Source organism: Abramis brama (assembly GCF_963993115.1).
Source record: "Abramis brama genome assembly, chromosome: 5".
Taxonomy (NCBI): domain Eukaryota; kingdom Metazoa; phylum Chordata; class Actinopteri; order Cypriniformes; family Leuciscidae; genus Abramis; species Abramis brama.
The window spans coordinates 3,019,372-3,033,002 of record NC_139967.1 but is presented as its reverse complement, the minus strand read 5'-3'; the positions used below and the strand labels follow the sequence as shown (position 1 = coordinate 3,033,002).

The window sequence follows — 13,631 nt, the reverse complement described above, 5'->3', positions numbered from 1 at the left end:
TATCAGTGCAGTCTGTCACGGTCACATGCTCTAAACACCACACACACACACCTGTGTGAGCAAAGACAAAAGTTAAATTATGTGATTTAATCATATGAGTGTGTGTGTGTGTGTGTGTGTGAGAGTGTGTGTGTGTGTGTGTGAGAGTGTGTGTGTGTGTGTGTGTGTGTGTGTGTGTGTGTGTGTGTGTGTGTGTGTGTGTGTGTGTGTGTGTGTGTGTGTGTGTGTGTGTGTGTGTGTGTGTGTGTGTGTGTGTGTGTGTGTGTGTGTGTGTGTGTGTGTGTGTGTGTGTGTGTGTGTGTGTGTGTGTGTGTGTGTGTGTGTGTGTGTGTGTGTGTGTGTGTGTGTACACACCCATGGCACCACATGCATGCTGCGTTGAGTTGCTAACCCGCGCTGCTCTCACCCGCTGACACAACCTTGATCTCCGGCTACAAGCTGACTAATAGGATGAGCTTTGATTTACAGGAAAAGGAAAGTAAAAAACTCCACAGGTGCCACACATGGGAACACACAGATCATACAACCACGGATTCTCTGTTTCCTTCCAAAAAGCTCATTCCACTAAAAATAAACAATAAAAATGAAAGTTCTCTAAAGAAATTCATGTTTCAGACCGGCATTTCAAAAGTAAAACAGAGATATTATTTTGTTAAACTTGTAAATGTGCGTCTGATATTGATGTTACCAATGCTTTGGCAATTTAAAGCCTTTTTTTTGAGCATGCCAAAAAGTCATTTGAATCTTGAGTTGATGAATACAGCTGTCATGGAGTAGCATTATATCTGTATATCATTTTCAGCTATTTTTGCTAATTAAAAACAGATTTTAATTCACTTATTTGTGAAGACAACTTAACATTTAATAAAAAAACAGGCATATGAAGTAGACATACATCGCAAAAAAAAAAAAAAAAATTGGTTACACTTTAAATTTTAAGATGACCTTGTTACAGTATAATTATACATTTAAGTATATTAATTAACTACATGTACTTATACAGGTTTAGGGTTAGGATTATGTTTGTTGTAGGGTTAGTTCCATGTAATTATGCATGATTTATACATATTACTACATGCAACACAGGGACACTGTAAAATAAAGTGTTACCAAAAAAAATGGTGGGCCAGGGTGGACTCGGTTAAAGTTGACTGGGCAAGAAACAATTGACACTGCCATGAAGCCAAAAAAAACTTGCTGAGCTCTGACTAATAGTTTCAAACAAGACAGCTCTACATGAATACCAGAGGGCAGCCTTCACTCTCAATGCTGCAGAGATTCATTTAAAACACACCCTCTGACACACTGCACACTCTCACACACACACACACACACACACACACAAACAGAACAAACTCTCTTATACGAGACACGTAATTGACAGTTTTCACATTCCCTTCATCTTATTGCACTTTAAAAGAGAAGAGAAACTTTAAAACTACGCGTCTGAGGCGACATTGTATCATTCAACAATGAAACATTGTAGCGGTTTGTTGAACGTTCTAAAACTTCAGAAACCGCTACAAATGTAACAAGCGCAACATTCCACTCGCGCGCGTGTCAGTGTCAGTGCGTGAAAAGCTCGAGACACGAGAAAAGAAGTGGAGCTCTTACCTGAGCAAGTCTCTGTGCGTGGACACAAACTCCTTTAGATTTCATGCCACGATCACGCCTATCACACACACACACACAGAGAGAGAGGGAAAGCGCGCGAAGTGGGCGGGGATTCGGCGATGTGAAGTACGTGACAGCGCTGTTCTTCTTGTGCATATCTCAGCGACATGCATAGCAGTTTACATCGAATGTGTTCTAAACACACTTTGAAGGCATGTGCTGCAGTGTGTTCTGCTGCGCGCGCATATAGGAGAACACACACGTCCATAAGCGCGCGCTGTGTTTTGTTTGCATGTAACGCCCCCATTTCACGATCACTATAGAGTCTCCGGACCCCTTCTGAGACCCCGCTCCTGTCTGTGTTTACACTGCCCTGGAATGAACTGGATAACACTGGCAGAGGAAGCCATTTAGTGGAGTTACTTAGTTTAGCTTTAATGGCTTTAGTGTTTCTATAAGCGACAGTCCAGCACCACATCAGATGCTTAAAATGCTCATTTACCCGTTAGTTTCATTATTTCATATATATATATATATATATATATATATATATATATATATATATAAATAAATAAATAAATAAATGGTAGAAAAAACATTTTCATAAGGTCAAAACTGAAGAATGAAAATCCACTAGGCGTTATATTGCCACTCAAGTAGCCAGCAGCATAACAGATTATGATTCATTAAAATGTACTAATTTACAGTAGGCAAGGCATGTACACTTTTATCAGTATGGGAAACAAAGTTCTATGTTCTCCAAATTGGCAAATAAAAAACTAATAATTAAAAGCACTTTTCTCTTTTGGATCACAAGCCCAAAAACTACAATGTTAAACTTTTCCAAGTCTAGCGATGTCAATCTTGAGATCTCTGATATCTCAGGGTGTTCCAGTTCAGTAACAGACCAACATGCAAACAGGTGACAAAATCCAAAGAAACTTGCACAACCTTAGATTTATGAATCAGTGATAATATGAGCTTAATTATTCAGTGTTTATTGCACTTATTATTTCTTATTGTTACACAGAAACCTCCCCATATTTTCCAAAGCTTCCAGACACACCTTTAAACACGCCACAAAACGCCATTTATGGAAGCATCATATACACTGCAGTCACTGACCGAACACTTTATGACGGGCGTCTCACCTGTCACACGATGAAGGAACTGAAAGGAAAGTGAAAGTGTGAGAGAATTTTCCATCTTCTCTGTTTATATCCCACACAAATTCCCTAAGAATTGTGTGGGACTACCATTTTCCGTGGCACTTGGGAGAAATCTTGGGAAAAATTTGTGCCAGTATATTTCACAGGTTTTCCCACTAACACAGAGGACAATGTTTTTTATTTTATTTTTGTTTTTATTTTTTACTTTATGCACTTAATCATAAACCTCCCATCACAAATATCAGACGTGAGCTCGAACATCTGAACTGGAGTTGCTGCCACACACTTCCAGAACAGCAAAGCCTTTGAGTAAATGGAGAGATCCGCATTCCCACAGCCACACCCACTGTGGAGGAACACGGGTCCAAACACGCCAGTCCTTATCTGACTTCACACACAGCAAAGAATTCATGAACCCAACCATTTATACAAGCATTTCAGAAATCTCAAGTGATGGATTCATAGACAAATGTGATTGAATATGGTCATTTATGGCCAACTTTTTAACGCCAAGGACCTTAAAATGTGACGATCCCCCTAATCCACCAAAATATGAGGCAGTTATGAAGTTTTTTAATGTATCCAGACCCATTTATATTGTGTCTGAAAATATAAAATGCAATTAAGACAACATGCAGTTTGCAAAATCCAATAATTAGCTCTGTTATCGCACACTAAGGCTGGAAATATTATTTTCTTTTTTTTCTCCAATTATACTTGAATAACACTTTTTATAATGATGTTCCAGAGCAGCTTTACTGAATATAGTGAGCAAGATAATAAAAACAAAATGAATTAAAAAAAAATACTTCTCTTGAATGTAACAAATAAAGGTTATTTATTGTCATCGATGGTTCCATAAAGAACTTTTAACATCCATGGAATCTTTTCAAATGCACAAAATGTTCGTTAGATGATTAAACTGTTCTTTACACTAAGAAAAAAAATGGTTTCTTTAAGAACGGACTGTCGACTCTCTATTTGCCATACGTGTAGGTGTCTAAAAAAAGCCTGATCTAACATCTGATCTAACCTTTTCATATTAATATCCAGTTGCGAGAAATGGTTCCTTTTTTGGGGTAAATATTGGTCATTTTTATTGGCTTTCGAGGCCCTAAATTCTCATCTTTAATGACTATTTTGAGTGTTTAGGATTTTTTCTTTTACAAAGTACTATGGCTGCCCCGATGGAAATGTATAACTGTTCCAAAAACAAGTATTATCCGGACCTCCACTGGGAAGGAAATGTAGAGGCCGGAGCTCCTGGAACTTTAATTGAATACCCCTGCTTTACAGTAACCCCTTGACCTCAGTTTGAAAACCCCAGAGTACAAAGTAGAAGATTTAAAAACATGTCAGTAATACTTGGCCCTGTTTACTCCTGGTATTAAGATGCGTTTAGGTCGATCGGATCACAAGTTAGACAAGGGAGACACATTCCTGTTTACTCCTGGTGTTTTAATCCACCTCTTTTGTCCACTTTTGACCACTTCTGTCCTGATTTCTTCGGACCCCCTGAACACGATTTATAGATAAATCAAGACAGAATATGCTAATCAATGACTAGAAGATAACTACACATCAGCTTCATAAATTCATCAACTAACCATTCAGAAATGTCCTGTTGCTTCTACATGTTGTCTCTTCTTCTTGAGTCTCTCCATCATTGTCTGACTCCGGTTTGAACATAAAAGGCTAAAAGTTTTTGAAATTTTCAGTGCGCGTGCGTGTGAGTGCAAGCTGTTGAAGCTCCGCCCCCTGTGCCGGGAGCTGCAGCTCATTTGCATTTAAAGGGACAGACACAAAACGTTTTTGCTCACCCTCAAAAAGTAACAATTTTAACATGCTATATAAAAATATCTGTGGGGTATTTTGAGCTTAAACTTCACATACACACTCTGGGGACATCAGAGACTTATTTTACATCTTGTGAAAAGGGCGTTATACCACCCCTTTAAAACCCGTTTACTCCTGTATTTAATGTCGTCCACTAGTGCTCCGATCGACCAAAACGCATCTTAATACCAGTTGTAAACAGGGCCTAAAAGCAGCAATGATGTTTAAATGTATACAAGTACATTTACATTTACATTTATTCATTTAGCAGATGCTTTTATCCAACAATAGAAGCAGTTAAACTAACAGTAGGACAACAATATGCAAATGCAATGACCCTTCCCAGTTTAATTAACGCAGTACATGTAAAATAATAATAATAATAAAAAAATAAAAAAATACAAGTAAACATACAGCAACAGATTGTGGAACAAAAATGCTTGCATCCTCAATAGCCTATAATTTAGCAAATAACTCACTACTGCACTAGACGGAAGCGCATGGAGGAGTTCAGAACAAAGTCAAAAATGGCCGAAGTGAAAAATGTTTGCCTGAACTGCCTGTGCTTTAGCTCAATCACGGAGAGCATCTGGCAACAAAACAAAGCTGTTTTATTCCTGCTGATGCATTTATCCAGCGGTCAACTCTGCGAAACGGAGAAGACTACGCCAACTTCCACACAGCGTTGATCTAATCACGAGCCCTGCTTGTGTTCATCAAAACACAGACAATCTAGAATCTGTTTCGGCCAAAACTAATGCATAAAGGATTGTACATCTGACTGAACCACCTCGCTGACCTCAAGAGGCTTTATCAAGCTGGATCTCCATTCAAAACACAGATACAAACACTGTCGTCATCAACTGAGCTAATTCAGTTCACTGAAATCGCCTGTCAGGGGGAAATCAATTTCATGAGCCTGTGTTTAGCATAGATGACAATCTGATCTAATTTATTTTCCTTCAGATGAAAACTGCATCTGTGCAGATCTTATTAACACAAACTGGTGATTGGAAAGCACAGCAGGGCCAATGTAAATACAGTAAAAACCCGTATGTATTAAACTCAAGCACTAAGATCGTACCGCTATGAACGGTTCCTTAATTCTTAGTTCGTTACTAGTATTTTTCTAAGCAATTGAGCGTTCGCAAAGACCCGCCCCCTTTAGTTACTGTTGCTATGTCCGACAAGCCACGCCTCTCTCACGTCACACCATGATCTCACGCAGTGAAACACACATCGCGGAGCAGAGAGGACACTGACAACACACTGATACACAGGACAGACCAGCTTACTTTTGATATGAAACAAATTCTCAACTTTCAAATTTGATCATTTTTTAAAGAAATTTAAACAATAAGTACCGTTTTGTGTCTCTTTAATGTGTCTGACAGATCGCTCAGTTAAAGCAGCTCGTGAACCGATCATCTCTTCCTTCTAGTTCATTTATAGCATCAAATAAACATGAATGAACATCAGAAGGAACGTTGCTTTAACCGTGGAAAGACGTCAGTACACGCCGTTTATCAAGTTGAAATCCTCCAACGTTAATCTACTAACTCTCCTGACTGCTTTGTCGGACACAAATGGCGGATGATGATTGGTCAGATCGCCTGTCAATCAAACTCCATGAAAAGGGTCAACTGGACTTTGGATTTTCTCCTGGCAGATAATAAAATAAGCTAAATTGTAGTGAAAATAAGTTAGGGGTCGTTTTTTTAATGCATTTGGCTGTTTATTTACACGACAACAGCATTTTGAAGGCCTGAAAAGTGCAAGTTTATTAAAGGTCCCATATTGTCAAAACTGAAATTTCCTGGCTTTTTTTCATGATAACAGAGGTCTAGGGGCTATGAAACTATCATATAAGTTTCTGCATTAAGTAGCTGTGCCTTTTCACGAGCCGTTGAGTCTTCCGTATAAATGTGATGTCAGTCACCACCCCCACCAATGGTGGGTCACTCAGAAAACAACAGGCCAATCAGAAGAGAGGCTCATGAATATTAAGTAGACAGGCTAAAATCAACCTGTTCTTGGCAGAGCTCATGAGAAAGGAGCTGTAAAAATATATTGAGATGGTTTTTGGTACTTATACCGCAAATATATATTCTTAAGGACATCAAAACCTAAAATAAAACTTCAGAAAGGTGTAAAATATGGGACCTTTAAAACTATACCGTTATTGTCTCCGTGTAAACTACAAAAACGTGTATTATGTGTTGTGTTAGAAAAATTGCTGGGAAAAAAATAATCGCGATTAATCACATCCAAAATAAAAGTTTGTGTTTGCATAATATATGTGTGTATAATTATTTTGTATGTATGTATATATATATATATATATATATATATATATATATATATATATATATATATATATATTTATTTTATTTTTTTTATATTATATTATATTATATTATATTATATTATATTATAATATATATATATATATATATATATATATATATATATATATATATATATATATATATATATATATATATATATATATATATATATATATATATATATATATATATATAAATATATATATATATATATATATATATATATATATATATATATATATATATATATATATATATACACACACACATATGCATGTATACATTTAAGATTTTTATTTATTTATATATAAATTATTGATATTTATATATAATATAAATTATGTATAAATGTATATACATTCAAATATTTCTTAAATAAATATATGCATATGTGTGTATTTATATATACAAAATAATTATACACAGTACACACACATATATTATGCAAACACAAACTTTTATTTTGGATGCGATTAATCGCGATTAATTTTTTCCCAGCACTAGTTAGAAACAGTGTTTCTGTACAAAGTGATATCGCCAACTACTGGCCTGACAGCAGAATACAGCGATTTTAGTCGTTTTATATGTAGTTTTTGTGGATCTGTGTGGAAAAAAAAACAAAAAACTCTGCTCTGTGTGTGTGTGTGTGTGTGTGTGTGTGTGTGTGTGTGTGTGTGTGTGTGTGTGTGTGTGTGTGTGTGTGTGTGTGTGTCTGTCTCTAGGCAGAATAACATGTAAATTATTCTGCTTGTGACCTCAGTATCACTTCTCTATGCCAAGAAAAGAAAGTTTCACTTCTAAATTCTCCTGAAATTATTTTCTGAGTTTCACCTAAAATTCCACATTGGAAAAAACAGAAGATATAAACAAGCTTGTCTACTACATATAACCAATTTTATAACCCCTAGGTTACATGTCAAAGTTATACAAGCACAAAACTGAAAGCGTTTCATCAGTCATCATCATAGTTCACTTTATCATTCCAGAGATATGAGGGAGTTACACACAAACACAACATGTCAAAGTTCAAGCACATGCAAAATATCCAATAAAAGAGCAATAAAACAAGCATCCGAGACCTGCTCACGTTTTTGCAGACATTAATTACAAATAGGTTTATGGGATTGTTCAAATAAACATTAATAATAATGCTAAAAATAATAGTAACACTTTACAATAAGGTTTATTAGTTCGCTAACATGAACTAAGAATGAACAATACTTCTACAGCATTTAATAATCTTATTTAATATTAATTTCAACATTTACTAATGTTATTGAAATTAAAGGTTGTATTTGTAAACATTAGTTAATGCACTGTGAACTAACATGAACAAACAATGAACAGTATTTTTATTAACTAACATAAGTAATGTTACAAATGAATTGCTCATTGTTAGTTCATGATAGTTAATACATTAACTCATGTTAACAAATGAACCTTATTGTAAAGTGTTACCAAAATAATAATAACTTCCAATATAGAAACAGTGATGTTTGACAATTGCAACTAATAGGGATATTTCACCGATTAGCATTAAGCTTTGTATCAAACCCGGTAGTCTTCTCGAATGACCGTGCTTCCCTCCCTCATGTCCCCCTGAGACGAGAGATTTCTGTATTGTGTGTCTGGAAAAAAACCTCAGATGACGCAAAAATCGTCATTTAGCTCAGCGCTCCCCAACCTTTTTTGCACCACGGACCGGTTTAATATCAGACAATATTTTCACGGACCGGCCTTTAAGGTGTGGCGGATAAATACAACAAAATAAAATGATACGACCGGCATAAAAACTGGGGTATTTTTTAAATATAATAATAAACGTGAATCCAATGTGTAGGCCTACTAGCAACTTTATTAGCAGCGTCCTCGTAACATCGCGCCTAAAAACAACTGAGAAAGCCTGAACAAACAAAATGCCCCCAAAAGAAAAAAATCTCCATGTTTTCGGTGCTGATGCGTTCATGTAACATGTAAGGGTGGCGCTGCCAATAAAGCACCTAAAAGCTGTCACAATGAACCGGCAAAATTAATGATTATGAATATGTAAAATATAGCAGGAGACATTTTAATTGTTTACTAATAAACCAGTTTTTGTTATGTCAGTGTCGCATGTAGTGAACGCGCCAGAGAGAAATGCACACTTCATACGGATTACATAAGCAGAGAGCAGTCTGTTTTCTTTCGTTTTGAATTGTTCTGTTTAAAAGTAGACATTTCAAGCTTTCTATATATGTCTCAGGTCTGTGAGGCAAGTACCTTATACGCTGAGTTTCGGTTAATTTATGAGACCAGCTCCAGCTCACGCGCCGGCGCCTCCGTGTTGTGATTATCTATTTTTTTATATATTTACTTCTTATTTATTAAATCCAGACAATTGGTTGATGAAACATTGATTAAAATTAAGATACAATTATTACAAAACAAAATTAAATTTAAAGGCTTTGTGCTTTCTGTTTGAGGTCTCTGTGAAAGTTTTAAAGCAGTCTTTCAGTGCCACTTTCAGAGCGCTCACGTCCGTAACGGAGAACTGTCCCGTCTGTAACAGTTTTTTTTTTTTTTTTTTGTGAAATAAATTTCTAAATAAATGCGACTTAGGCTATATATGTTTCTTCTTCTTCTTGGCGCATTTTTTGACTGATTTCCTTATAGTCCGGAAAATACGGTAAGTTATTTAAGGTACCGGTCCGCGGCCCGGGGGTTGGGGACCCCTGATTTAGCTCATCTGAGGCTTTTTTGTCCAGAGGCAAGAGACTCCAGCCAGTAGGAGGAGCTCGTTACGCATGTCTTCATCCCGCCCATAGGGGGATCTCACGATAAAACGCCGTCTGTTCAGTTTCGAGTCGACTAGTAGCCTAGCTGTATCATTTCTCCCGACACTGCCCTCTGTAACCGGTAGGCGTGGCTTGGGAGTGTCCTCGTAGGGCAGCGAAGCAAGTGCATTCTGGGAGTTGTTGTCTTTCATTAACGAGCCAAAAATACATTTTCTGGCTTTTCTCAGTCTAGAAGGCACCAACTTCTAAAATAATTTCACATTTCTTCTACATAAATGACCCAATTTAAATACACATTCATCTTTCCAGCGGCGAAATATCCCTTTAATCATGGGAAATGTATCACCAACACCCTCACAAACACATAGTTTTTGAGTGTTTCATGTCCATTTGTGGGAATCTTAACACACTTTATCAGCACAAATCATCTGTTTATAGAGTGAGTGAACGCATTTTCAAGACTTTTTAACCAGCTTACGGTTAACTGTTTCCCTGCCACCTGGTCACTCGTAGCTAAAACTTCAAGCTTTCTTATTGGAGAAGTATTATTAACAGCTAGGCCTAGATCATGAACATACGGTCACAGCTGGATTCAGAGCGGTACACGAGTCGAGAAGTCATGAGTCTATTTAAAGAGAAGTCTGACCTGTAACACGAGCAGGAGCCATCAATTAGACATATCACCTAAAGCAGGGAGACGGGCCACTGAGCCCGAGGAATGTGAACGAGACACGCTGGGTTAGAATGGGTCAATCACTGATGCTCACTGGGAGATTTCTCAGATTATAGGCTAAACAAACCGAGTCAGAACAAAAACGCTTTTGCAAACTAGGGCTGCACAACATATTGAAATTATCTAAATATCACAAATGTATATATCGTGATATGCATATCGCAACGGCTTGCAATAACGGGTCATGAACTAAAGACAAAGAGAAAATCACTCGCTGCTCTTGGCTGAATAACTTTCGTAGCTTTAATAAGAATCAGGATATATTTAATTCATACAGTGAAAACTAAGCAGTGTTTTATTTTTACATTTGATTATTCAGTTTCTGTTGTTAAATAACCCTAATGTAGAATAACCTGAACCCTAAACCCCACTTATTCTAAAATAACACATCTTATGTTTCAGTAAAACACTGCTGTTCACTTTCAGAAGTTGTTTTCTTGTCACAAAAAGAATGTGAAACTAATTTTAAAGATAATTTAAGTTTATTTTATACACTTTAAGCATTATCGCATCGCATATCGAATATCTCATTATTTAATGAGTTATTATCGCATTTTTCTTCAATATCGTGAAGCCCTATTGCAAACATTGTTCCACTTCCTGCAGGCCACAAAAGTCACGTGTAATCAGTTGGACATGGACAAATACATCCAATACAAACAATGTGAAAAAGCCACAGCAAGCGTTTATCAGGCGCTCTTATCCAGAAAGTGCTTAAACTTTACATACCAGACTTTTGTGATCAACTTTAGAATGACATCTGCTAGAAAAATGTGATTTCTGAACAAATTCGCACTCTTAAAACGCACAAATAATCATTATGCTGAAATATCAAACCTTGAGGACCGACCTTAAATTAAATTAAATATAGTGAATCACTATAAAATGCCAATTTTAACTTTAAATCTTACAGAAACACCTCACGGGAGCGTTTTAACGGGACAGTTCACCCAAATATGAAAATTTACTGACCCTCAAGTTGTTTCTAAACCTGTAGACGTTTCTTTCTTCTGCTGAACACAAAAAATATTATGTAATCAAACGGTTTACGGGAAGCCATTGACTATTTGTTTCCTACTATGGAAGTCAATGGCTACCATCAACTGTTCGGTTACTGACATTCTTTAAAATATCTGTTGTGTTCATTAGAAGAAAGAAACTCATACGGGTTTGGAACAACATGAGTGCGAGTAGGTGATGACAAATTTTCATTTTTTGGGTGTAGTATCCCTTTAATATCACAAATAATCATAATACAGATATAACAAACCTTGAGATTCAACCTTAAATGAAATGAAAGATAGTGTATAACTATAAAAGAATCCAATTCTAACACATTATTTGTCACTTGTAGAAGAACATTTGTTACAATAATTTACATTTTTGAAGTTCAGTGAATCATGCATAATTGCTCTGCAATACCAATATTAAAATGTAATGCAAATGTATCCCCTTTTTTTACAGAAAACTCTTGTATTCAGGAGATCAAGGCAAACGCACGTTATTACACAACGCTTGTGCATTAGTTGGAAAAGTGCTTGCATGTATATACTGAAATACTCAATAATGAAATACAGTTTATCAACACACTCTTCAAATGTGAGCTCCCATCAGTTCACCCCAGCTGGTGACCTTTGATGTGTGTGTGTGTGTGTGTGTGTGTGTGTTTAGTATGGGTGGAGGATGTTACAGCCTGTAAAACATCCCAGCTGGCCAATCCATCCACATACAAACACATGGCTGGCAAAGCCCACATAAAAACCTCGCTAAACCATGCGTATTTAGTGTATATACTATTCAGCCAAACGTAACCGCGAAGAAATCAAAGAAGAATCAAGTTAAACACACAGAAAATGAAATATGATCAAGATACTCACAGTGAAGGAATCAGCTGACACAACGGTGACTCAGTAGAGCGCACTACTTCCGCATTCACTTGCGATCGCCTATGCGTCAACCAATCACGATAGACTATGTCTGCACAGTTGACCAATGGCGTGGCGGAATACGTCGCGTACTAGACACTCAACAGCCAATGGAGGGCTACGGTAGGATAGCGGCTCTAACAACAGGACGCCTGAATGCTGAGAACACACCCACATAGGAACCAATCAGGGCGCGGCTGAGGCGGGGGGAGGGGTGAAGTATAAGCCAATAGAAAATCACAGCGCGGCACTAGGGGACCACGTGGTTCACTGCGTGCGCGCAGGACTTGTTAAAGCGACGGAGCGCGCATTGTGTTCAACAAAAAAAGTTTAAAACATGAACATATGTTAATTTCCACGCTGAAATTGTCAGGATTGAACAGAAAGGTTTGAGAAATAGAAAATGTTTAAGTCTTAAGTAGCTAATGCATAGTTACAGTGTACATAGGCTTACATACACACACAAATTATTTCACAACCCCGTATAATCTACAGTTAGATATAGTTAATCTCAATGGCTTTATAATGCAAGAATAAAACATGTAAATAACTGATCTTGGCAAGTCTGGTTACTGTTCTTTAAACACATAAAGAGTTCAGCTGATCATTAACCCTGAGCAAACACATTTGAAGACAAGAGCTCAAAGATTATCAGTCTCATTAACTTCAAGACTTGGAAGTTTGGTTGATGCAGTATCATGTGTGTCACCTGACCTTTAACCTTAACCAATGCTGCCATGTGTTTATGCTGTTAGAGCTCTGGGCTATTTCTGCTCTGGCTTCAGTCTTTAATCGCAGAGATTGGCAGTCTGACATCAGATGCCTCCATGCAGAAGTCAACACGAACCCAGACTCCTTCACTTCCTCAGATCTCACTCAAATAAAAAATGACTTAATAATTACTTAATTACTAAATTAATCATTTAAAAGTACATCCATAAAATGATCCCATGATAGGAACTATATGAAGCACATGACGGAACCCTTTAAGAGTGGTTTATATCTCTATCTAAGAGTGTAAGAAACCTAATTTCATTCAACTTGTGTCATTAATGTAGTAAAGAATGCTGGTTGGTGATTGGCTCAGCAGAGTCCCGCCCACAACTGCTTCAGCATTTCTGGGTTGTTATCAGTCATATGACTTCTCACCTCTTTTTTCATGTGGTCATGATGATGAAATGTAAGCTTTACTGGGTCAAGGCAGTTTAGTATTTCAGTGTCCTTAGATACGA

At 36.9% G+C, this 13,631-nt stretch overlaps 1 protein-coding gene across 8 annotated transcripts in view; it reads right to left on the bottom strand.

The window, feature by feature from the left end:
- mtmr4 (myotubularin related protein 4) overlaps positions 1–12,414 on the bottom strand; it is an 89,752-nt gene extending 77,338 nt beyond the window's left edge. For 3 of the 8 annotated variants that reach the window (XM_084115124.1, XM_084115128.1, XM_084115126.1), the window contains exon 1: positions 12,352–12,413. The gene's annotated coding sequence lies outside the window, so the exon portion shown is untranslated. Of the gene's footprint in view, positions 1–1,614; positions 1,711–12,351 lie in introns of those variants that run through there. The other 5 variants (XM_084115125.1, XM_084115129.1, XM_084115127.1 and 2 more) reach the window with 3 other exon arrangements.
- Positions 12,415–13,631: the final 1,217 nt, after the last annotated feature.